We start from the raw sequence: 23,118 nt of genomic DNA, 5'->3' as shown, positions 1-23,118 counted from the left end.
CTGCGCAGTTTCACAGTTTATTGGTTTCCCCAAAGGGTCACTGAGAAAAAAATCTTACAGTAGAGATTACTTGCAACAACCATTAGTTATTTTCTTTCCATTCCTTCAATATCTGCTTCTGCAGTAAAGGCCACTTATCGGACAGGCTGCCAAGTGTAGATACCCATTGTGTTGATGGATAATTGAGGTATTTTAAGTCAGCCTCAATCATGTGAAACATTTGGCATGTCTAACTTCAAAATAGCATCTTTCCTCAAACAAGCATCTTGGGAGACCATTACAAACCCTCTTTTCCCAAAAAGCCTGAAGAGACACACACTGTCTCTATCTTTCTTTAAATGTCAGCAAACTAAGTCCATTTATTACACATTTCAGATTCAGCATAACAGCTTCACCATGATATTATATTTTAGGATGGCGATGATCTCTTAGATTTCTTGAAAACATACTGCTCTTTGGGAAAAATAAAGGTAAACCCTGCATCAAAATCCAAAACAGAAAAACTTGCCTTTACTAGAACTAGAACTACTATAGTATGCCCTTTGGCCAAGAATTTTCTGATCTAGCTGAAGTCTGAGTAGCCTCCAACATTAACCACTTGCAGAACATATTGGAGTATGGCCATGGTTAGCCACTGTAAATTTTAGCTCTGCAGTCTCATCCTCAAGTAGACGATTCCTTCAATCAGCCAGTCATGACAGCTCTGCCATCTTGAACATTCAGATTGTACTAGTATGTCCAACACCGGGTTCCCCCATTAGCTCATGAATCCCATTATAAATGCAGGAACAGCAATAGTGCATCAGGATAGCTGTAGCAGCTGACATCTTTTATCTATACTCACAAGCTGATCACCCCAGCTGTTAGGTACGGTTTGTTTATTTTGTGAGTTCCCCCTTGTGTTTCACCTCTTCACCCACATCTGTGCTGAGCAAAATAAGTATATAAATGACAAGGAACTCAGGTTGACAGGCCACAAGTTTGCTGCCAGGGGAAGATTAGTTCTTAGACATGCAGAACAAGACGACATTACATTTTTTGTCATAGCTGCACTCAATGAGCAGAGATTATTTACATGGTCCAGGATTTAAGTGTGGCAGATGGATGCAGACTAGCAGTTTCCACAAACAAAGATGCTGTTTCAAAGAAAAGGTGTGTTCAGCTTCTGGAAAAGAAATCTACCTCTCGGCAGGGTCTGGCAACTCTAATCTTATTTACATTTCTCGCAGCAGCAGTATGTGTCTTTCATTCTCAGTCCTAACTCTTCCTGCCAGCTGAAGCTGTGCTCTACAGATAGGTAGTAAATAATGTAGGATTGTGCAGATTATTGTGAAGTCTTTTACTTCTCTCTGTGTTGCAAACTCCTTTTCAGAAGCAACAGTTAAGCTGTCAGCAGAGCAGGATTGCAAATCTGATACTCGGTACACTTTTGGACAGTTACAGCTTTCAGGTGTTTTCCATGAATAGACACTAATCATTTCGCTGCCGTGCTGGTGAGGCATTTTTTAGACGAGTATCAGAGAAACGAGCACTGGAAGGTGAAAATAGATATCATTTGGAAGATTCATGTAAGGTACAACAAAAGCTAAGGCTGTAAGACAACAGCATTTTACTTCTAGACTCTGAATTAAAGTGTCTTGCAACCTTATTTAAGGAATCTGCATTGTCAAACAGAATTCCTGAACATAAACACTTATTGCTGTAAATATTTAAAGTTCTGCCCTGTGAAAATACAGAAGAGACATTAGTAAACATAGCTTTCTGTCTCATGACTTCTATACATAATGAAAATGTTAAAAGCAGTATGGTATATTTCAAAATAATACTAGCACCTAGAGTATAATGGTGCACACTTGAAGATGATATTATTTTACAAATGTACGGTGTGCAGGCATTCATACTAACACTTGTTGCAATAAAAACCTGTACTGCTATAAATTCTTACTAACTTAATTCTACTTAGAGGACTGGGAAAAGTTGCCTTTATACTATATTGTTTCTTTTAATGCCAATGTTATTCTTCATTCCCGTTTTCACATGGCTTTATTAATAAACATATTTTTCTGTTAGAGGAAGATGAGCAAATGGCCCAGATTATAAACCCATAAGGCTCTGATGACTGCACCTACAATCAACGTCTCTGAGCAGCTATTATACCTTTGCTCAAGAGATTTTGGCTCACATCCTGCAGGCACTAATAAGGTTGGGAATCTCAAGTATAGAAAAAGGGAGGAGTGCTCAGTTTTTAAAGAGACTTCTGGCTCTTTTGTACCTGTCAACAAATGCTCCTGAGAGAAGGAGTTACAGCATTGCTGTGCAGTGGAAAATTACTAACCCTATTCCATAGGTCAGAGGCTGAAACTGATGGGGCTCACAGACAGCGTAGGGCGACACTGTTCCCTGCCAGCATCCTGCCACAGTGCCACCAGCTGCACCGCAGAGATCTACCTGATCCTGTCCCACAAAGCTCCCTCTTGACTTTGTGGGGCTTTGAAAGAGAAACAACAAATGTCACAAGGCTCATGATAAAAGCCTCAACTTTGGCAACAAAGTGCCTGCTTTTGGTTTTGATGGAGAGCACAAACAGCACTGTAGCAAGGTGCTAGCATATCAGGTGGAGCTCTGGCTTGTGCTAATATGTTAACACCATTGCTCCTTAGCCCTAGCCACAGGGCAGGGACAAGGAAGAGAAACACCTTAAAAAGCAAACGAACAGAGAAACCCTGAAAGCATTGAAGTTAGAGATTATTGGAATTTGTGTGTTGTTTTCCCCATCATAATGCAATCAGATCCACTTACCATCATCTCAGCTACCTTACATCCTTAGTATTTTAGCATTATATTTACAGAGAAACAAGAGAAGAAAAAATGCCATGTCATCTTCCAACAAAAGAATCCATTTTGTGCTGGTTTTGCTGAACTAGAAAGTGTGCATTTGGTTTTTGTTCAGTATTGTCATTAAATATGTTTTCTAAAATAATGCAGATCATTTCTTGAAAAGGGATCACAAACTCCCCAGTCTCAATATTGGGGGAGAAAAAAAAATTAAGCTCAGCCTGTCCCTCCACTATGTTTTTCAAAAGAAATGTTGCCCTAAGACTCTGTGCAGAAGATGATAATGGAGAGAATACAGTCTGATTAGTTATAACAGGAAAATGTGAATTGAAATGAAAGTGAATCAAAGAAAGCTTAATGGCAGCACATTTCTTTGTCCTCACTGTCACATCTTAAATTATAACACTAGAGTGGAAATGTGGCAGGTTGTAACACTTTTAACCAAAATCTTTGCCATCAACAGCAATCACGTTCTCTTTTGCCAACAAGCTACTTCTTGTTTTACTCCATTTCTGCACACTTGTGCACCGTGGGTGAGTTCTCAAAACAATGTCCTGTGCCTTTAATTATGGAATGCTCTAGTTTTTAAAATATGTGGGAAACATTTATTCCTCACCTATCTCTGTGTATACATTTCTACAAATGGTGAATGACATCTGTACTAAGCTTTCTCTCCAGCAGCTCTTAGTACACCATCCTCATGCCCAGACCATGATGGGATCACATCCTCTCAGTCACTCTGTGAAGCTACCAACCACACCACACAATCAAAGCAACACAAAATCAACACCTTTCTACTTATTTTGGTTTTGTGACATGTGGGATTTGTTGTAATTGCAGATGTTCCCCCAACATCTGTGGCAAAAATTACTTTATACTCACATAATTCCAGGACTTCCTTGGAAAAGTTCTTTGGTTATACTAAAGCTTCAATGTTGCCCATACGAAGACATTTTTCTTAAACATTATTACTAGAATCTTCCTTTTTCATGTTATAAAATTTCTAGTGCTTTGAAGTTAGTGTTGAGATGAACAAAAATGGTATGGCATGGAGGACTTTTCACAGGTGCACAGCTGGGGAAAAAAAGGAAACCTTTGAGCAAAGGAGCTACTGGCTGACAGCACAGGGCAGAAGTGTGAAAGAAATCAGTGAATACCAAATAGCACAAGCATGGTCCAGATCAGGCAGTGTGGAAATTTTCATTACTTTCCCTCAGAGTTCTGGCTTTTTTTTCTATTTTTCCTCTCATTTGTCAATCACCTTGTGATCTTCTGACTGACAGGAGAAGTCAATCTTCATGCCAGTATTCTGGATTATTTCATTATGAAAAATTATTTAATAACTGGATATGTTTTATTTCTACCATATTTCTGGTTTAGGTGATCTCAGTGAGAAGTTAGCAAGACCAGAAAGAACCTGAAGAAAATGCATAGGTAAACGCAGAGGGAGAATGAAGGTAAACTACAAATGCTCCTTTGAGGAATGTGAATGTTAATAGTTTCCTTCTAAACACAAAAGTGAGACATGACCATGATGTCAGATTTAATACATGTACATAGTGTTTCAGTTGAGTGTGGGTGGTAGAAACAAAGCTGTATTTTGATGTTCTATAATAGAAGGAAAAATTAGAAAAAATAGGACAAAGAAAGGGGTTTAAAATCTGTTCTCTGTAGACCGATGAAAACTGCAAAAATAAGAAATCCTCACACTATTAAGCTGAATTATTTTCTATGACATGTTCAAGGAACGAATGAAGAATTTTGCAGCTAAATTCTTGCGTTCACTTTCACTGCAAGCGTGAGCATATTTGCCAACATGTCAGTGCTGCCTGGGCAAACTGTGTCAGCTACTTTTCTTCTGAGGGTCGTCTCTGATCCTCTTCCTTTCCATTACGATTTGTCACCTGGTAGATAAAACTGTTGATTTTTGAGCTTGATAGGCTGCAGCTTCCATACCAAATAGCCTGATGGTCAATGTAGTGAACTTTGACAGGCTCAACAGCAACATTATATTGGCTAAGGACAGATGGTTTATTTTTCTCTAACCCAAAGGCAACCCTTGTAAATCGAAATGCAGATATTTCCGGCCTGTAAGAATTGTAACACTGGTTACTAGGAATTTGGTTTGTTTGTTTTACTTTTTCCAGACTAATAATCAAAACTTGTTTTCTATCTCCAACACATTTTTCATCTTGGTTGGCAATTACAAGCACAGTAATTTAAATTTATTTCATATACTTACATTTCTGTAACTTAAAAATAACGTTATATTTTTTCAAATGTAGAAAAGGCATTTGCTCTGCATATACCTGCAAAATGTGCCAGTGTTCTATCTATCAAATCACCTACAATTTTCTCTGCTCTCTGCTGCACTCCCTTCCTCTATCTAACCAGCATGCTGGTAGCAGGGCCGAGTGTGTTCTTATGATATAATGTGGGGTTTTTATTTGCTTGTTTGTTTGTGGGTTTTTGGGGGGCTTTGTTGTTTTTGTGGTTGGTTTTGGTTTGTTTGGGTTTTTTTGTTTGTTTTTTTTTTTTTTTTGTTTGTTTGTTTTTTTTTAGTTTGCTGTCATGATAAATAAAACACAGAAGGAAAATAAATGGCTATTGGAACGACTTGGGTAGAACTGTCTTGTAGTTACTTCCATGGATTTGTTTCTTTTTCTGTCAAGAATTTGTGAAAATAGTAGTGAAAATGAGAAATTACCTAATACATCATGACTTCGTGAAGGGCCATCATTCAGCTCCTCTGAGATTCATTCCTTATTCCTTGTGATCCTGCTGAGCAGTGTGTGCATTTCCATTTGCAGCTCTCCAAGGAGCACAGGCTGCAAAACAATTACATTGGTAGTAGTGACTTCACCCTTAGATGAAAGCAACCACCCATAATCTTACCTATTCATTTCATCAGACATTTTAGTCTTCTGATGTTTCCAAAGATTTAACTAGAAGTATTTTGAAATGGTAAAGAGAAAACATATCAGGTTTAGTCATTGTACTTTTTTAAAGCCAAATCATACAAGGTTAAACTAGAAAAACAAAGCTTCAGCAGAAAAAAAAAATGTGCTTAGTGGAAAAATACGAGAAATTATTTCTTGACCAAGACTTCTGACTGTATTGCTACTGTGTGCCTGTGTCCTAAAAGGATATAATTTGTTTGATACCTTGAATTTTTTTCTCTCATGCAACAGAACACTTGGGAAACTCCAGTTAACAGAGAAGGCAATCACACATCTCCTCAACAGCATCGCTACCAGGAGAACTTTAAGCTTATAATTTTCTGTTTACAATTGCTTTCCATAGAACATCAAATCAAATTCAGGGTCGGGGCACCTATCTGCAATGTTTAGATACCCAAGACTACATCCAGAGTGATGAGCACAAAGCGCATGGGAGTTTCTGTTTCCTGATAACATCCTGTCTCCACATTGAGGTGACACCAGGGCATGCAGAAAGGCCAACTTACTACTCCATGTTTTTGTAGGAAAGAAAAGTGCATGCGTGGAGTAGAAAACAGTTGCTTCAGATGAGACACAAAGCAAGGTAGGGGTGTAACTACACACAGGCACAGGACTGAAATTCTTTCTGACATGTATTATTATGGAGTTAAAGATCACAGAAGTATCTCTCTCATAAAGGAGCATCACTAAAGTTGCAGCCCAATACAAAAGATATAATTCTATGTCATCTTTAACGCAACTGCTGACACAAACACATGCTTATCAAAGAAAAAAAGAAAAAGATGAAAACTATGGCTACAAAATAGTTCATTTGCTGTTCTTTTGGAAGGACTATGATTAAACACTACAATTGAGGCCACTTTGCAGTGTGCACTCCTCATTATATTTCACACAGTTTCAAAATATTTCCTCATTATGGACTCTATAACAGGTTTCTTTTTATAGCTGCAAAGAAGTTATTCCTGATGTACTGACTACTGTTATATTTTAATTGAAAATGCTTAAAATTACTGGATAATAGAAAGTGACAAGGACTTGTGCTTTTGGACTGTCACATTTTTAACACATTCGTAACTCCAAGAAATATCAAAAAGAACACAGTTTAAAATGTGTCTTAGAAAATATTCCTTTCTAAAATGCAATTTGGAAAATGTTTCAGCTTTCTCATCTGCATTCTACATGAGCTGACATCATTGTGACCTGTAATATACAAGTCATGAGATTCTTAATTCTGTGAGAAGCACCACTAAAACCTGCCAAAGCTACTTCTGTGTATGAAAAAATATAGAGCTGGACTCTTAAGTTGTTTGTAGTTTTTCTTTTTGTGGAATTTGAAATAGCTCTGATTTTTCATTGTGGAAATTCTTTCTGCTGAACTGAATATCCATGCTCAATGTAAACAGTTAAAACTTGACATATGGAAACGAACATATGGACATATGGACTCGATGATCTCTGAGATCTTTTCCAACCCAGTCGATTCTGTGATTCTGTGAAAATGCAGCTATGAGCTTTGAACAAAAAAATGAAATTAGAACAAAGCTTTGGGTTTTGAAAAGCCATGTTTAACTTAACAATACTAATTACTGCAGGTAATAGTTTCTGGAACCAGAACTGGGAGTTCTTCAACTGATTGTGAAATTGGGCTAGAAGTGTCTTGGGTAGACTGAGGCAACTGGAAGTAGGATAAGTACCTACACTTTGAGCTGAATATCTGATTCTATGATTTTTCCCTCTGGGGACAAATGGAGTTCCTTAGTCTTTTCCAGGCAGATAGAAGTTTGCTTACAGAAGTGTTAATATGCAGCGTTAATTTTGCAAAAGATCACCCAGGGAGCCAAGAAGAAAGCAGTGATTTGAACTGAATGATGAGATACACAGTTTTTCAATACCACTTGTCAGTTGATCAGTTTTCAGTTATGAAAAACCACAAAGGAAGATAATTAGATTATCAGAATTAAGGCCAAACTTTTTATTTCTATTTCTAAATGGATGATTAAGAGAGCCAATACAGAGCTGCAGCTACACAGTACACTGTGCACTGTCACTTTAGGACCACTCAAAAACTGTATAACAAGCTGAATACCTTCTGTAGATGCTTCCTTGTTGTGATTTCCTTTAAAGTCATTGACCTATTAGCAAACTTTCATCACTCTAATTATAATGCCATGAGGAATACAAGGTGTTTCCTTCTGTTTTAGAGCTGACTGTAACTGGGTGCATCCAGCACAGAGCAGCCCCTGATCTCTTCCCTCAAAAGCCACCCCTGCACCTTATTGCCAGTGCCTTGCCACCTACGCCCAGTACACACTTGAACTTCTGCCTTGTAAAACAACAAAGTAGTATAAAACTTACCGAAGACATTTTCAGCTCTGGCATCACCTTTTCTGTGGTCAGGCAATGCAAATTGTACAGAGATAAAAAGATTTTGGGAAACTAACAATAATTCAATAACATCGTGTAATCTTTTCCATGCTTACATTATTCTTTTGGATTGGTTTCATTTCTGTAAGCTTGCCAGTTGAAGAATTAAATGTATGAAGCAGTTCAGCTTTTTATGCTGAGTGCCCCAAACAAAAACAGATATCCGTCAGCAGCCATCCCATTTCAAGGTTATTGGTACACATGAACACATTTTGCATTTCATTTCACCATAAGCTATTGAGCAAATACTTCTCCATGCGTTTTATCTTGTTTTCTTTCAATAGTCTGTCTTGTTTTGTTCATGGTGCAGGCTCCAATACTGATGAAGTTCCTCCCTGAATTTGAACATGAAAAAAAAAAACCCAAATACCTGAATTCTCTGCACTAGAGACAACAGCTATAATTTCGGTTTTGTCTTTATGTAGGATCTTAAAATGGTCAAAATAAACCTCTCAGAGCAGATGCACAGAGGGTTGCATTGCCCTCTCTCTGAAGAAATGCAGTTCCTATTGAATGTATTTGCTTAACCCAGTAGGGACTACAGCAAAATCAAAGTCAGTGAGTCCCTCATCCTTGGGACTAACTCCCGCCTTTAGAGGTGGGTGATTTGGGAACTCCTTAATTAAATTCTGAGTGCTCATACTCCACCCAATACTTGGCTTACAGAACATTTCTCAACTCATTAACTAGCCAAAATGCTTAAACAAAAACATACAGGTGAGGGACTATGACAGAGAAAAAAGACAGGTAAGAGCACGTCTGCTGCCAGTCACCTCCAGCAACAGCACTCAGTGAAAATACTGAAGTGCACAAAATCTAGAAGTGAGATAATCTAAAATTAACCTAAGTCCTGACACAGGTATAAATGAGCAAAATCCTGCAGATTTGTAGTGTTTCACTCTCACCTATCTCCTTATCAACAAAAATGCAGAGAGGAGGCTTGTGACTATATCATCTTTCCTACCAGAAGCTTTCAAAGTGATGTTTACAACCCTCAGAATTTTTAAATCTTCACTTTCATTAACATGAAAAACGCATTGTTTTGTCTTTTTGCAGACAGACCTTTTTAAAAAAATGTTCAGACATTCAAATCCCATTAAAACCATTTTCTCTCTTTGCTAAGTTCAAGATCTCTCTATTCAGGTAAGACATCTAATGTTTAAACACAAGGGTCAAAAGTTAAAACAGCACAAGTCAGATATAATACCAGAAGTCCTTCATTTTTTCAGGTGCAACATTGGTTCTCAGATTAATACATGTTTTTTTAATGGCAAGACACCCTTATATTGTTTCAGTTATAATTCTGTTTGTAGACAAGAATATAAAACAGCACTAAGGACAGAAATGCTGGTGATAGCAAACAACAGCTTTCCATAAGGATTTACTCAGAGAAAAACATTTCCTAGGGAACTATTCCTTAATTAGATTGAATAACAAAAACGGGCAGATATTTTAACACACAAGCCATAAGGGAGTGGATAATATTATACAGCAAAGTTTTGGCTATTATCTTGTCTTTGCTAGATTTTTGTTTTGACATATTTTAAAAAGCAGTACAACCTAGAGCTTTTTCTATTAAAATACAGTTTTATCAAAAAGATTAAGGAAGAACTCCTTGTTTTCAGAAAACAGGATTGAAAATCTTGGGTTTTGTCATGAAATTAAAATGTTTACAGCAGCTTTTGAGAACTTAATACGTTACCAAAAATGTAAGCACTCTGTAAGAGTGCTGTACACTCTAAAAGTATTTTCAATACAATATTTTGATTAAAAGTATGTCTAAACATACCCAGAAATTAAACGGTTCCAGGGTAGGGCAGGTGAATGACATTTTTGTGAAAATGTATGTTGGGAAGCAGAGGTGAGAAGGATGAGCTGAAGAAAAATTTGGACCTGTCCTCAGGACCACCTGCATCAAAAAGAAAAAACTAAATTCATATGCCTAACTAATACTTGGATTTTCATCTGTATGTTCTTTGTTTGTAAAATGCATGAAATGATAATGGCAGCACCAGAAATGCTGAATGTATCAGTGTTCATCCAGGCACAATATACACAAGGCAGATGTAGGATTGACCTCTGCTCAAAGAAATCTGTTTGATGGTTTGGTTGTTCTTCTCTACTCATTTGAAATGGCCATGAGGGAGAAAAATGTCAATGGTGCATCTTTAAACTCCAGGAAAAAAGCTATGCACACATGTCCTTGGGAGGATGCCAGACCAAATCTGAGACAACACCATGGCAACATTAGCCTAGAGCATGTCTCGGACTTCTGAAAATAGCAAAGATAAAAGAAAAAGCATCTAAGAAAAATGGGGTTATAACATCTTTTTCCAAATGTTATGCTACTGCTTGTTGTTTCAGGCAGGATTTGGGAAGATAAAATGGAAGATCATGCTATCTTATGGATTTCCTTCTCAGACTGAAACTGCTGATGGGTAGGTAAACAGGGTCAGTGCAGAGGAAGAGAAGAGGAGGGAAACAAAAGTAAAAAAAGTCTCAAAACCTCTACTATGGAAAAAATGACACATACTACCAAAGCACTGCTGCTCAGTGTAACTTCAGGTATTACTGGTAAGAAAACAATGTTGCAGAATAATAGACAAGCTAGGTGAAGGAATAAAGCATGTCAAGAAATCACTAGACTAAGAAAGCAGCAGAGACGATTAAAGATGGCAAGGAGTGGAAAAGAGTGAATAAGATTGGCCTTTCAAGTTTGATGTAGCTTTGAGTGAATAGCAGTGTATGTGTGGAGTGGTGTACACAGCAGGCTGTGGGGTATTTCTAAGCTATCTATAGTTTGCCACAGCAATTTAATGTGGCATTCAAGAATAACCCTTTGAGGCAAAAGTATCACTATATGCCAGTTAAATTTCCACGGGTCAGTGAGCATCAGACAACTGACTACCGGTTTTCTATTCTTAACATAAAGGAAACATTTAATTCTCTGACCGCTACTCCATTATTTGCCTTAGGTATAAGAGATATTTCTTGCAATAGTTATTTGTTAAACTTTACCTCTATATGTATACACCACATAATCAAGGTCAATAAATATAAGCAGTATGCTGTATACTTTTATTTTGCCACTTTGCCTGAGGATAGAACTTTCTCCAGAAGAGAGGTAAAAACACGCATCCAAGAAATGGCAGGTCCAGGCTGGGTCCAGGCTGCCTACTGCTCTGACGACTTGCAGCTCCTTAAAAAAAAAAAAAAAAAAGGTAAAAAAGTTCATTTGTTATTTATTTGTTTATTTATTTATTTATTTATTTAACTGATAAGTAAGGAAAATTACTGTAAGGTCTACTGAGCAGCCAGTTGTTGCATGGAATTAATATGGAAATTATGTTAAGGGGAAGCTGAAAGCACTAGAGAAGTTTTTTGGAGAGATACACTACTATACAAGAAGGCTTTGTTTTCCAGGTACGGTCTCGTTTCCCTGCTCTATTTATGCTCTTAGCAGATGGTGTTTGCTTCTTGAAACTCCAGAGAGTCAAAGGTAAAAATAATGGCATACAAGATTAGTGAGTGTATCAACAGAATTTTTAGAAGGTCATCTTTTCCTTCATCTATAACTTTCTTCATGTGTCTGAACTCACTGTGAGCTTTCAGTTGTTACCGGTACATTCCCATAATTGCCCTAATGCTCCTATGTAATTAGCTTTAGGAAAACAGACCTAGAAAGTATTCTGCCATTTCTGACACCAACACTGGTAGGTCTATAGTGGGTTTTCAGGAGTTTAGGAAGAAAGCTGACTTGAAACCTCAGAGAGTCATTTCTGCTGCCCTTTCCTTACTTTCCCACTGTCTTACTGCAAATCAGCAGTTCCATTCCCATTTTTCCTTTTTATTTTGATGTAAAACTTGTTGCAAAAAATGTTTCATTGCCTACATTTCTTGCAAATAGATAGATGAAGAGTGTGGGTTATACTGAGTTATGAGTGTGGTTGATTGGCGGTAGCTGAAACAAATACAATCCAGAGCAAGGACAGAGGAACTAAAACAAATATGGTACAGTTACAGTTTTGTTACAGACCTTTTCTATTATTTTTTTTTTTACAACAGAAGAACCTGCAGCCTCCCCCAGTCTTTTAGCATTGTCTGTGTTAGCATATTATTTGCACTGTGAAATAATACATAAGGCAATGGTTATTAATTAAATAGATATATATTTTTAAAAACAACTAGATTATATTCATATTACTACACCAGGAGTATCATAGCGAAGACTGTGTAAGTTTCCAATAATAACAACTTAATGAACTGAATTATATGTAGAAAAAGGCTAGTCAGAGGAAGTCAAAGAATCACAGAATCAGAATGTTAGGGATTGGAAGGGACCTCAAGAAGATGAGGTTACACAGGAATGTGTTCAGGCGGGTTTTGAATGTCTCCAGAGTAGGAGACTCCACAACCCCCTGGGCAGCCTGTTCCAGTGCTCTGGCACCCTCAATAAGAAGAAGTTTCTTCTCAAATTTAAAGTGGAACCTCTTGTGTTCCAGTTTGAACCCATTACCCCTTGTCCTATCATTGGTTGTCACTGAGAAGAGCCTGGCTCCATCCTTGTGACACTCACCCTTTACATATTTATAAACACTAATGAAGTCACCCCTCAGTCTCCTTTTCCCCAAGCTAAAGAGACCCAGCTCCCTCAGCCTTTCCTCATATGGGAGATGCTCCACTCCATCATCTTTGTTGGCCTGCACTGGACTCTCTCCAGCAGTTCCCTGTCCTTCTTGAAGTGAGGGGCCCAGAACTGGACACAATATTCCAGATGTGGTCTCACCAGGGCAGAGTAGAGGGGAAGGAGAACCTCTCTCGACCTACTAACCACCCCCCTTCTAATACACCCCAGGATGCCATTTGCCTTCCTGGCCACAAGGGCACAGTGCTGGCTCGTGGTCATCCTGCTGTCCACCAGGACCCCCAGGTCCCTTTCCCCTACACTGCTCTCTAAAACGTTGTTCCTCAAGCTATACTGGAACCTGGGGTTGTTCCTACCCAGATGCAAGACTCTACATTTTCCCTTGTTGTATTTCATTAAATTTTTCCTTGCCCAACTCTCCAGCCTGTCCAGGTCTCACTAGATGGCAGCAAAGCCTTCTGGCGTGTCAGCTACTCCTCCCAGATCCATGTCATCAGTAAACTTGCTGACAGTGCACTCTATTCCCTCATCCAAGTCATTGATGAATATATTGAGTAATACTGGTCCCAGTACTGGATACAGGCCTCCAACTGGACTCTGCCCCATTGACCGTAACCCTCTGGCTTCTTTCCTTCAGCCAGTTCGCATTCCACCTCACTACACGATCATCAAGTCCACACTCCCTCAGTTTAGCTGCAAGGGTGCTGTGGGAGACTCTGTCAAGTGCTTTACTGAAGTCAAGGTAGACCACATCCATCGCTCTGCCATCATCTATCCACCTTGTTGTGTCTTCATAAAAGGCTATGAGGTTGGTTAAGCATGACTTCCACTTGGTGAAGCCGTGTTGACTGCCCCTAATGACCTTCTTATCCTTGATATGCCTTGAGATGGCACCAAGGATAAGTTGTTCCATGACTTTCCCAGGGATGGAGGTGAGGCTGATTGGTCTATAGTTACCCTGGTCCTCCTTCTTGCCCAGAGGAATGACCTGTGGATCAGCAACATATGAGTGTGAATGGGTTTATTGAAGGCAATATTCTCAGCCAGAAGCATCCAAATAGCTGTCAGTCTCAGGTTTCTGCTTCACTTTCTTCACTGCATTACTGAACTAGCACTGAAGAATTTAGTAGCATAAGAACGAGCTCTTTTACAGTCACAGAAATGTGAACCTTCATTGAACACAGCACTCTTGTCAAAATAGTTGCTTCAGAGCTTTTTGTCTCATTGCCCACTCTTTCTTTTCCAGAGGAAGCAGAGTTTTCTTAATGACCATATAGAATGTAGGAGACACCACTGTAAGGAGCAGAGCTATGCGAAGTGGGTGTTTTAATTCTTTGAAATGTTTGCTTTAAACACCAGTTTGGCCTCTTGCTTCATGGTGCTGCTGTTAAAATGGGGAGAACAAGCATGTCTTCTCTGTTGCAGGAGCAATACACCTCCAGAGGCCTCTGAAATCTTCATGAGCTTGGGGTGGCCTGTTCAGTATAAGGGAATGTTATTTCTATGAATCTTACTAATTTGGCAGGTTTTCCCACTACATTTTTGTCTAAGATAAGTCCACATCACTTGATGTCTGATCTGGAGGGAGAGGTCAGAAGAGCCCTGCAAAGTTGGAGTCCTTTTCTACTCCTTTTCTCTGACACTGATGAATCCCATGAAAAAATAAGTAACATTTTCACCTCAGTAAGGTTCAGGACATGCTTTTGCAGAGTGAGGCAAGAAACAGCTGCTCTCATAAGCTCCCAAGCTTCAACCATTTGATGTGTAAGAGTGACAGAACATCAGCATTCTCCAGTGATGTTTCCAAAGTTGAATCTCCAGGAAACAGTTTTGAAATAGGACGAGACATTGGGGATACAAAAAAAAATTTTTTGCTTGGAATTTCTCTTAATGATGGAAGGTAGATTGTTCCCTCTCGCTTTTTCATACATACAGGGTGATAGGGATGGTTTTGTTTTTTTTTTTTTAAAAAAAGGCAGATAAATTTTGGGAAAATGCACTGGTGATATTCATTGTAAAATTAATTATTGGACATGGGTAACTTCTGTGTCCATTTAATACGCTTTGAGCGAGCAAGACTATGAGTAAGAGTGGTAGCTTCTGGGCACACTCCCAAGAGGTGTTAGAGTAGGTAGGGGTTGCTTTACATTGTATCTATAATGAAGTGTTTGTTCCTTACAATAAGTGGGTCTATCACAGCACAGCTTAACTTTCTAACATCACGGAGCAAGAAGTATTTGAAAGTAACTATGCTAGGAATAATTTTGACTTTCACACTGAATTTGCTGTTTTCATACCAAAAGAGGACTCTTCTTTCTCACACCTTTCTGCTATTGACCATGCTATCATAGAATTGACGCAGTAGTATTACAAAAGGCAGAAACAAGGTATGTCAGACAAAGGTCTAACCCAGGAACTAATAAACATACTAACTCGCTAAAACTTAAGGCATATTCATTACTTCAAGCATGTTGAATAATTCAGTGACTTGTTTTTTTAAAGGATCCTGGATCTTGTGATTTCCATCTGCCTGATACTCTCCTTGAACAGTTCAGACTTTTGGGCCTGAGGCAGCTCAGGATGCAAGTGGGGGGAAAAAAATCTCACATATAATAGTTGCAGCCTTTTAAGTTTTACTCTCTGCTAAGGTCTTAAGAAGATTTATATAAAGCATACAAGTTGTTCCCAGTTCAGGTCCTTGGTAGCATACTTTAATATTAAAGCTGCTCATTTTTATGGTTTATCAGCTGGGCTGAGAGGAGGGAAATAATGACTCACTTCTTAAACTCTGCTTCTGTCCTTCTCTGTCAGAATTATACCCAGCTCTGCAGTCTTCTCAAGAGTCATCTGCTTCATTTCTTGACAAACCTTAGCCTTGCATTATCTCCAGCTAATCCCCTGTCTTTCTTCTTTCACATATCCCTAATGCTCTTAGGAACCCTTCTCAATGTCACAAATCTCTCTGAGACAGAAGTAGCCCACAGTGAGGACCCCATTTTCATATCCATCCTTATCGTCAAAGGTGCCCAACTTCTAAACTAGTATTGTACTGACAGAGCTGTTAAGAGTCTTTGAGTGGAGTTTTCACTTGCAAAAAGTTTGTTTAAAAGGGGATTTTAATAAAACTGTGATTGAGAACATTTTAAAACACTTAAAACATTTTAAGAACATTTGAAAACATTTTAAAACATTTAAAATGTTTTGAGCCACTCCTTTTCACTGTTCAATGCCTCCAACATAAGATTTCAATAGTTTATTCCAAATTCATTTGTATTGGAAAGATTATTGATTATCAGTCAAGTTTTGGGTTGGCTTTTTTTTACATATTTCTTTTCCTTCACTTGCCCATCTTTTCTGCCCTTTTCAACTTAGAAAGTGCCAGCACATCCAACCTCCAACTAAATGTCATATGCATTTAATGGTAGAATTGAGGTGACCTCACATGGAAAAGTGCTGTCACATCATGAGTCTTACCATTGATACTACGTGTTATTCTAGTTTTTGGGCATTATCACCATCCTCTCTGGATGCAAGAAACACTCTTTGGACTCAAAAAGTACTCCAATGGATTGCTGGTAAAGGAGTTACTAAGGAGTAATTTTCCTTAGTTTTACTGGGTAAAACTTTTCCATATCTCTTGGCATAAAGATGTCTGTGTTGCCACTGTTTCTCTGCTGGACTTCTTTTCATGTAAAGCACATTTGAAATACCAACAGCTGTTTTTGTTTGTTTGTTTGTTTGTTTGTGGGGTTTTTTTTGTTTTTTTTTGGTGCATTTTTTTTTCTTTTTCTGTTTTTGTTTTTGTTTTTGTTTGTTTGTTTGTTTAGTGCTATTTTAAACCTGGACATTTTCTGACTTATTTTCCAATATGGCCCAAGGAAGAGTGGTAGTGCCTCAGGCAGGGTTGCAAGACTTTTCATATTGACTTAGCTGATACAGAAAGTGCTCTGAATTGCTTTCATAAAGGTTAGAAACTGAACTGGTCTTGTAGCTAGGACCGATGTGGTAAACTATATAATAAAATATTGGTTTGCAATATAAGTTATTAACAAATAACTACTTCTATAGATATAGTTTACCACGCCAGAAGCCAAGGCTTTTTTATTCTACTGGCCAGCTCCTCTACAGTGTGAAGCTGTCAGTTTCAGCATTCAGTCTCAGAAGTCAATAAATTCATGTGCAAAAAACAGTTCTTTAATTTTTAAGCTAATTACTACAAAAAAATATCTTTCAGAAGCTTCTACAAAACCTGATTTCCAGTCAGGGCTCAAAATATATGATATTCTAGATTGAGCTTGGTGCCCTGAAGGTTTGATGTTGTTTACCTGTTCTATCTTAAAGGAGTTGTGATCCAGAAATTTCCCTTTTACCTCAGTATTTAGTCTTTCATAGTCTGTCAGAGTTCGTTCACCTACAGTACTTTTCCACATATTATCCTTAGGTTCAGTGTTGGGGTTTTTTTTGGTTTTAGTTTGTTTGGTTGGTTTTTGTTTTTTGGTTTTGGTGGGGGGGTATATGTTGTTTTGGTTTTTGTTTTTCTTTATTTTTAAAGAATATAATGAAATTCAGTATTTTGTCAGTTCTTGAAAAATAATTGTTCAGCTGTCTGTTAACTGAGAGGGATTTTTGTATCTCACAGCATACTAGACTTACAGGGTAGTGTGTTGACAATGTACTTTCAAAGTAATGCATGCTCTCAGTGTTTTGCATTTCCCGCTTCTCGGCAGGCTGACTTCATATTTGTTTGTATTTGATTCTCCCTTGAAACTCTTTCCAAAGAAAAGTGGTATCTGGCAAAGCATTTCCATGTCTAAAGAGGTCATGAAACTGAGATCTGACAGCCACCATATTGCCAGATACTGGGAAAAAGAGCCAGTGTACTCACAGGCTAAAAGCAAAAATTTCTACAGCTTTTACTAAAGTGTAGAGTCGTGTATGCAGAACTGTTGCAGAATTATATCCCTTGTGAACTGGGCACAGAGGTGAGTACATAACACTGTTATTTTAAGTGAAGAAAAATCTCATCCCATGTGTTTGATAATCTATTGCCAGCTCAGGATACTGAATGAGGATGCCACAAGATATCACACAGTCTGCCATCCCATTGGGCTGCATGAACAGACTACAAAAAGCTCAAAACTTTTTCACTTCCAAGTGCTCAGCAATTTAGAAGAAGATCGTATTTCTTTGTTTAATCATATACATGGGTATCTGGATATGCATATGTATTTTCTCCTTTCTTCATAAAAAATAAATAGGCCAGTCACTTTCAAGGCAAATTAGCATGCTTCTTCCTCCTGCTGCAAAAAGCTGGCTTCTCTCTTCCAGAATGTTGCTTTCCTGTTTTTTTTTTTTTTTTTTTGTGTTTTTGTTTGTTTGTTTGTTTGTTTGTTTAATGAGAATTTTCTTAAAAGATTTCTATGATTTCCCTGTACCCTACTGTCTTGGTTTTAGCTGAGACAGAATTAATTTTCTTTCCAGTAGCTGTTTTAGTGCTGTGTTTTGGATTTAGAATGAGAATAATGTTGATAACACATAGATATTTTAGTTGTTGCTGATTAGTCAAGGATTTTTCAGCTTCTCAGGCTGTGCCACATGCACAAGAAGCTGTGACAGGGGCACAGCTGGGATAGCTGACCCAAACTGGCTGAAGGGATATTTGATACCATATGATGTCATTCTCAGTACATATTTTGGGGGAAGCTGGCTGAGGGAACTGCTGCTTGGGGGTGAGCTGAGCATAGATTCCCAAGTGCATAGATTTCCAAGATGCACTGTGCATCACTTGTCTTGTATATTCTATTATTATTTTTGTTATTATTGTCATTATTCCGTCTTCCTTTGCTGTCCTGTTAAACTGCCTTTATCTCAGCCCAGGAGTTTGACTTCTTTTTTTCATTCTCTCTCCCATTCCACTGGGGAAGAGGGTATTGAGTGGCTGTGTGGTGCTTAGTTGCCAGCTGAAGTTAAACACATGCCACATTGCTCATCACTCTTCTTAAAGCTATGAGGTAATACAACAGTACCCTTATTAAAATAAACAGTCAATATTAGGAAAGAACATTCCTCTAGTCATTTGAACACAAACATTAATGCTCAGCTACTGTTAGCTGCCTGAAAGCCATATGACAAAATGTATACCACTAAAAATCAAAAATTTTTTCTAAAGTGCCAGCAGAATACTGTCAAATAAATATGTTTTTAGTAGCCTGGGAACCTCAAGAGAAAAAAAGAAAAGATTCTATTGATTTTTGCAAGTTTATCAGATCAAAACCTTGTATCAGCATATGTACAATGCACATCAGTACACAACTATCAAAGCCATAGGATGCTTTAATGATGCTCATAGGCCCAGCTGGGTAGTTGACTCTCTCACTTGTATTTAAGTTATCTCATTTGTTCAGAAAAATGAAAGATACTGCATCAGCTCCAAGCATGACTGAGCAGAAATAGTTGCCCTACGCACATTGTGCAGGACATAAGCAGCTATGTTGTAGATAGAGGAAAACGAAGTAAATTAGATTACTTGAGACGGTGATAAATTTGGCATGCAACATTCTTTTACATGCTACAAAGGGAATATGCCATGCTTTGTTATACACTATGCCACTATTATGTATCTGGGTACATCTATAACACTATAAATTATTTCCGATGTTTAATACATAGTTAAATAAACTTTCAGTTTGATTCCACTTTAAATATAACAACATGGAGCTCAGAAACCTAAGTATACAAACTGTGAGACACTGGGGGACAGAGATCCACACATGTGATGCCAGCATGGGAGAGGTAAATTACAGAAAGAGTTGCTGTTGCAAGCCCTGAAGTTTCTATTTAGTCAATACCGATGTAGCAGATGATCCATAACAAGCTGTCTTTCATCTATAGGAACTTTTCACCTTTGCCTCCAGAAAAAATAACTGTATCTGCTTGGCATTACAAAATCCATGGGGAAAGACTGCTTGTACTACTTTCTGGAAGACTGATGTTGTATGCCCAGTCTGTCACATACCTGTCCGTGTTAGATACCTTGGAGAAAGGACTGTGTCTTCCCTGATGTTTTGCACTTCAGCAAGGCGATAATGGATGGAAAATCAAAACAGTAACAGACTTAGATGCCGTGTCTTAAACATCTTCTGTGCTGTGGAAAGGATTTTGAGATCTGCCATATCAGAAGGTATAAAAGAACTATTTGAATTTGGATAGGTATATCCTCATCAAGTTACACCTCCCAGTAGAGATTGTTTTGATCAAAAAAGGAGCAAAACCACAAGCTTCCAGGCAGGGCTAGCACAAAGTCACTTTCCAAACGCCCAGGAAACAACAGTAGGATTGTTCTGTAGGAAACCCAGCATGGCAATAACTCCCCCACACATAGCAGAGAAATAAGGATGGATAAAAGTGTTGTGTCTCTCTCTCTCCAGTAGCAATGAGTGGTAGCTTGTCACTGACTCAACTCAACTTAGGGAAGCATAGCACAACATTGCCCACCTTTCTCTGTATCGGGAACTGGAAGTCTGCCATGGCAGGATGCCTTCTTCAACTCCCTGTTTTATGGTGCAACTCCACACATGTTCCTGCTCCATGTGACTTATAGATAAAAGTAAGAATCTAGTCCTGATCAAAATTTATCCTCAGTTATCATTGTTTGCCTTTTTATTTTTTCCTAAATGTTTGCATGGTCTTTTTAGTGTTTGGAATAGTAGCCAGTCTTTGGTATCATTTTACAGACATGAGAGCTTTCCATCTTACTTCAACAGCCTCCAGAGAATCAGTGTTTTATCACCAGTGAGTTATATTTTAATCTAGGTCTACTCCAAGCAAATTTCCTAGTAAGACATGCCATCTAGGTGTATCTTGGTATATTCAAAATGTATCCCATGCAATGCTTTCATCTAAGCACCTGTCTTTTCCTGGAGAGGAGAGGGAATATCTTTATTGAGCTGTGTTTCCTCAGCCCATGAACACTTTGCCATTCTGTCTACAGCTCAACAGAGCACTAAGTAGGCAACACTGGTGGTGAGTGCATTACCCTTCATCATGTTTTGGGAGAGGAGCATCACTCAGGTGCCTTCACTAAGGTCTCTCTGGAATTGATGACAAGCCCTGCGTGGTCAACCTTAATGAGTGAATTAGAGGATCTGAACAGGCAGTACAGTTCTGAGGTGCAGGGACTTGGCCCTGCCTCATTACAATTTGGTTGAGGATAGCCTCTGATGCAAAGTAATTAATTTTCAGATTCATGTCTACACTACCTGACAGCTTTCTCCTGTTTTCTTCTGAAATGGCTTGACTGAGAGGGACAAATGTCACTTGATAAAGTGGCAAGTAGTTGTTTATTGGTAGCAGTTTCTACAGAAACGTTATCTCTTTCCTCTGATTTTCTTTGCATGCGTTGGATGAAGAAGAGTTGATGAGTTGATCAAAGGTCTGGCACAGCAATCATTTGTCATGCAGACAGACCTGATAAGTCAGTACAAAAAAGTGGTGAATGCATTTGAGTTGTGGTTTGATAACAGAATTCTGAGAACATGAGATTAGTCACCATGGTCCTTTGACAGCAAGGAAGGTTTCAGACTTGCTCTTGTTTCTTCAGTGCTTGTGCTCATCTCTACAATCAAGTACTAAAATTCAGATCTTTGGTTTTTAAATTCTGACTTATTAATTGGAAAATACTCAAGTCAGAACGTATCAGTACTGATTTACATCTTTATCTAGCCTTCTTCCTTTTAAAAGGGATTTCACTCTTTCATCTTCGGAGACAAAAATGAAAGTTAATTTACTACCTGAATAAATTTAGGAGGTTTAATCTTTAATGGCACCTCAAACCATGATGTATGCAAAGATTTTATGGTAAGCTAAACCAGCTTTTTATCAAGAGAAAGCTCTGTCTACATAGCTACACTTAAAGCATAGGATTGATATTACATCAATTTTGCCAAGGGAGGAATACAGTCTGTTTTTACCAATTACCATGATAGTGTTCTGCAGCTGACAGGCTAGTGGATAAAAACACAAACATTATTACTTGGCTGAATTAGTTGGTTACTGTTTTCAGTTACTTCTACCTAAATAAAGGAACAGCTAGAAGCCCTCTTTGTTGTCGCTTTGACAATGGCTAGATCAACAAAAGGTCGCTGTTTGACTAGAATTCTTGAAGATATATTTTGACTATGTGGTTTAAGGGATTTCCTAGGACCTTGTTAAAAACAACCAGGGCACACCTTTGACTTCATTGACGTTAGGCATCAGATAGCCAGAGACAGAACTATCATAGATAGTGAAAAACAGTGAAAAAGACATGAAGATGGCCACAAAAACAACGCTCAACCTGAGAAAGAAGACTGTAAAAGTACTTGTATTAAAATTGAGAGTAGCTTGCACTGGGGAAAAAGAAACTTCTGGTTTTGTTTCTTGTTTCCCCTTTCTAACTTCTATAGTGAGGTGGAGAAAAGTGGTCATATTTATGTTACGTCTGTAACAGATAGGAGGACTGTATCAAGGCGGCACCTCATCAGTTTCTCTGTCTAATGGAAACTACACAAGAACTGAACTTTGGCTAATGGTTTGAGTCAGAAGAGGTAGAGCTAGATATATTAACATCCTGCACACTTGCTATAGCACAGAGACAGATGGCCAGAATGTACTGTCTAGGGCAGAGGTGTCAAGAGCATTTTCTCTGGGGGCCACATCAGCCTCACGGTTGCCTTCAAAGGGCCTAATGTAATTTTAATTACTCCTACATTTATACAGTCCTAAAATTACATTCAGCCCTTTGAAGGCAACCGTGAGGCTCATGTGGCCCACAATAAAAATGAGTTTGACAACCCTGGTCTAGGGTAATGTCATTTGGTTTCCCTCCTCTTAATTAATGGTGAGGAGAAAGGTATGCATTCAGCACCAAATTCCTTCCACATGACTTCTTTTTTTTCCTGTTTGTTTGGGACAAATTATAGAAAGTTTGCAGCAGGAAAGTCCAAAGACCTGTATTTAACAAGCATAAAACATTTTTTTCAGCAACAGTAAGCCAAGAGTTCCAGGCACCAAGGTCTCTAGGGCTTTAGCTATCTTTGAGCTTTAATGAATGCTTACAGAGCAGGGAGCCTGGGAAATAACTAATTTTGGAGCCTCTGAGCTTCAGACACAGGCCAGGAAGAAAAGGAAGCAGATTCACAGACATTGCTGTGGAAATCCAGAGGTTCCTAGTGACAGCTGAACTTGGGGGACACTTCAGCACTACCATGGCCTCTC

At 38.4% G+C, this 23,118-nt stretch overlaps 1 long non-coding RNA gene across 2 annotated transcripts in view; it reads right to left on the bottom strand.

Moving 5' to 3' along the window:
- Positions 1–1,894: 1,894 nt before the first annotated feature.
- LOC110363036 (uncharacterized) overlaps positions 1,895–23,118 on the bottom strand; it is a 62,861-nt gene continuing 41,637 nt past the window's right edge. The window contains exons 5-7 of one of the 2 annotated variants that reach the window (XR_010473994.1): positions 11,238–11,418; positions 5,543–5,663; positions 1,895–3,909 (exon numbers count right to left, since the gene is read on the bottom strand). This is a non-coding gene — a long non-coding RNA (uncharacterized LOC110363036). Of the gene's footprint in view, positions 3,910–5,542; positions 11,419–23,118 lie in introns of both variants that reach the window. The other variant, XR_010473993.1, reaches the window with a different exon arrangement.

The sequence above is a fragment of the Columba livia genome, chromosome 1, assembly GCF_036013475.1.
Source record: "Columba livia isolate bColLiv1 breed racing homer chromosome 1, bColLiv1.pat.W.v2, whole genome shotgun sequence".
Classification (NCBI taxonomy): Eukaryota; Metazoa; Chordata; class Aves; order Columbiformes; family Columbidae; genus Columba; species Columba livia.
The sequence above is the reverse complement of the archived record's forward strand: the minus strand, read 5'-3'. Positions and strand labels throughout refer to the sequence as shown.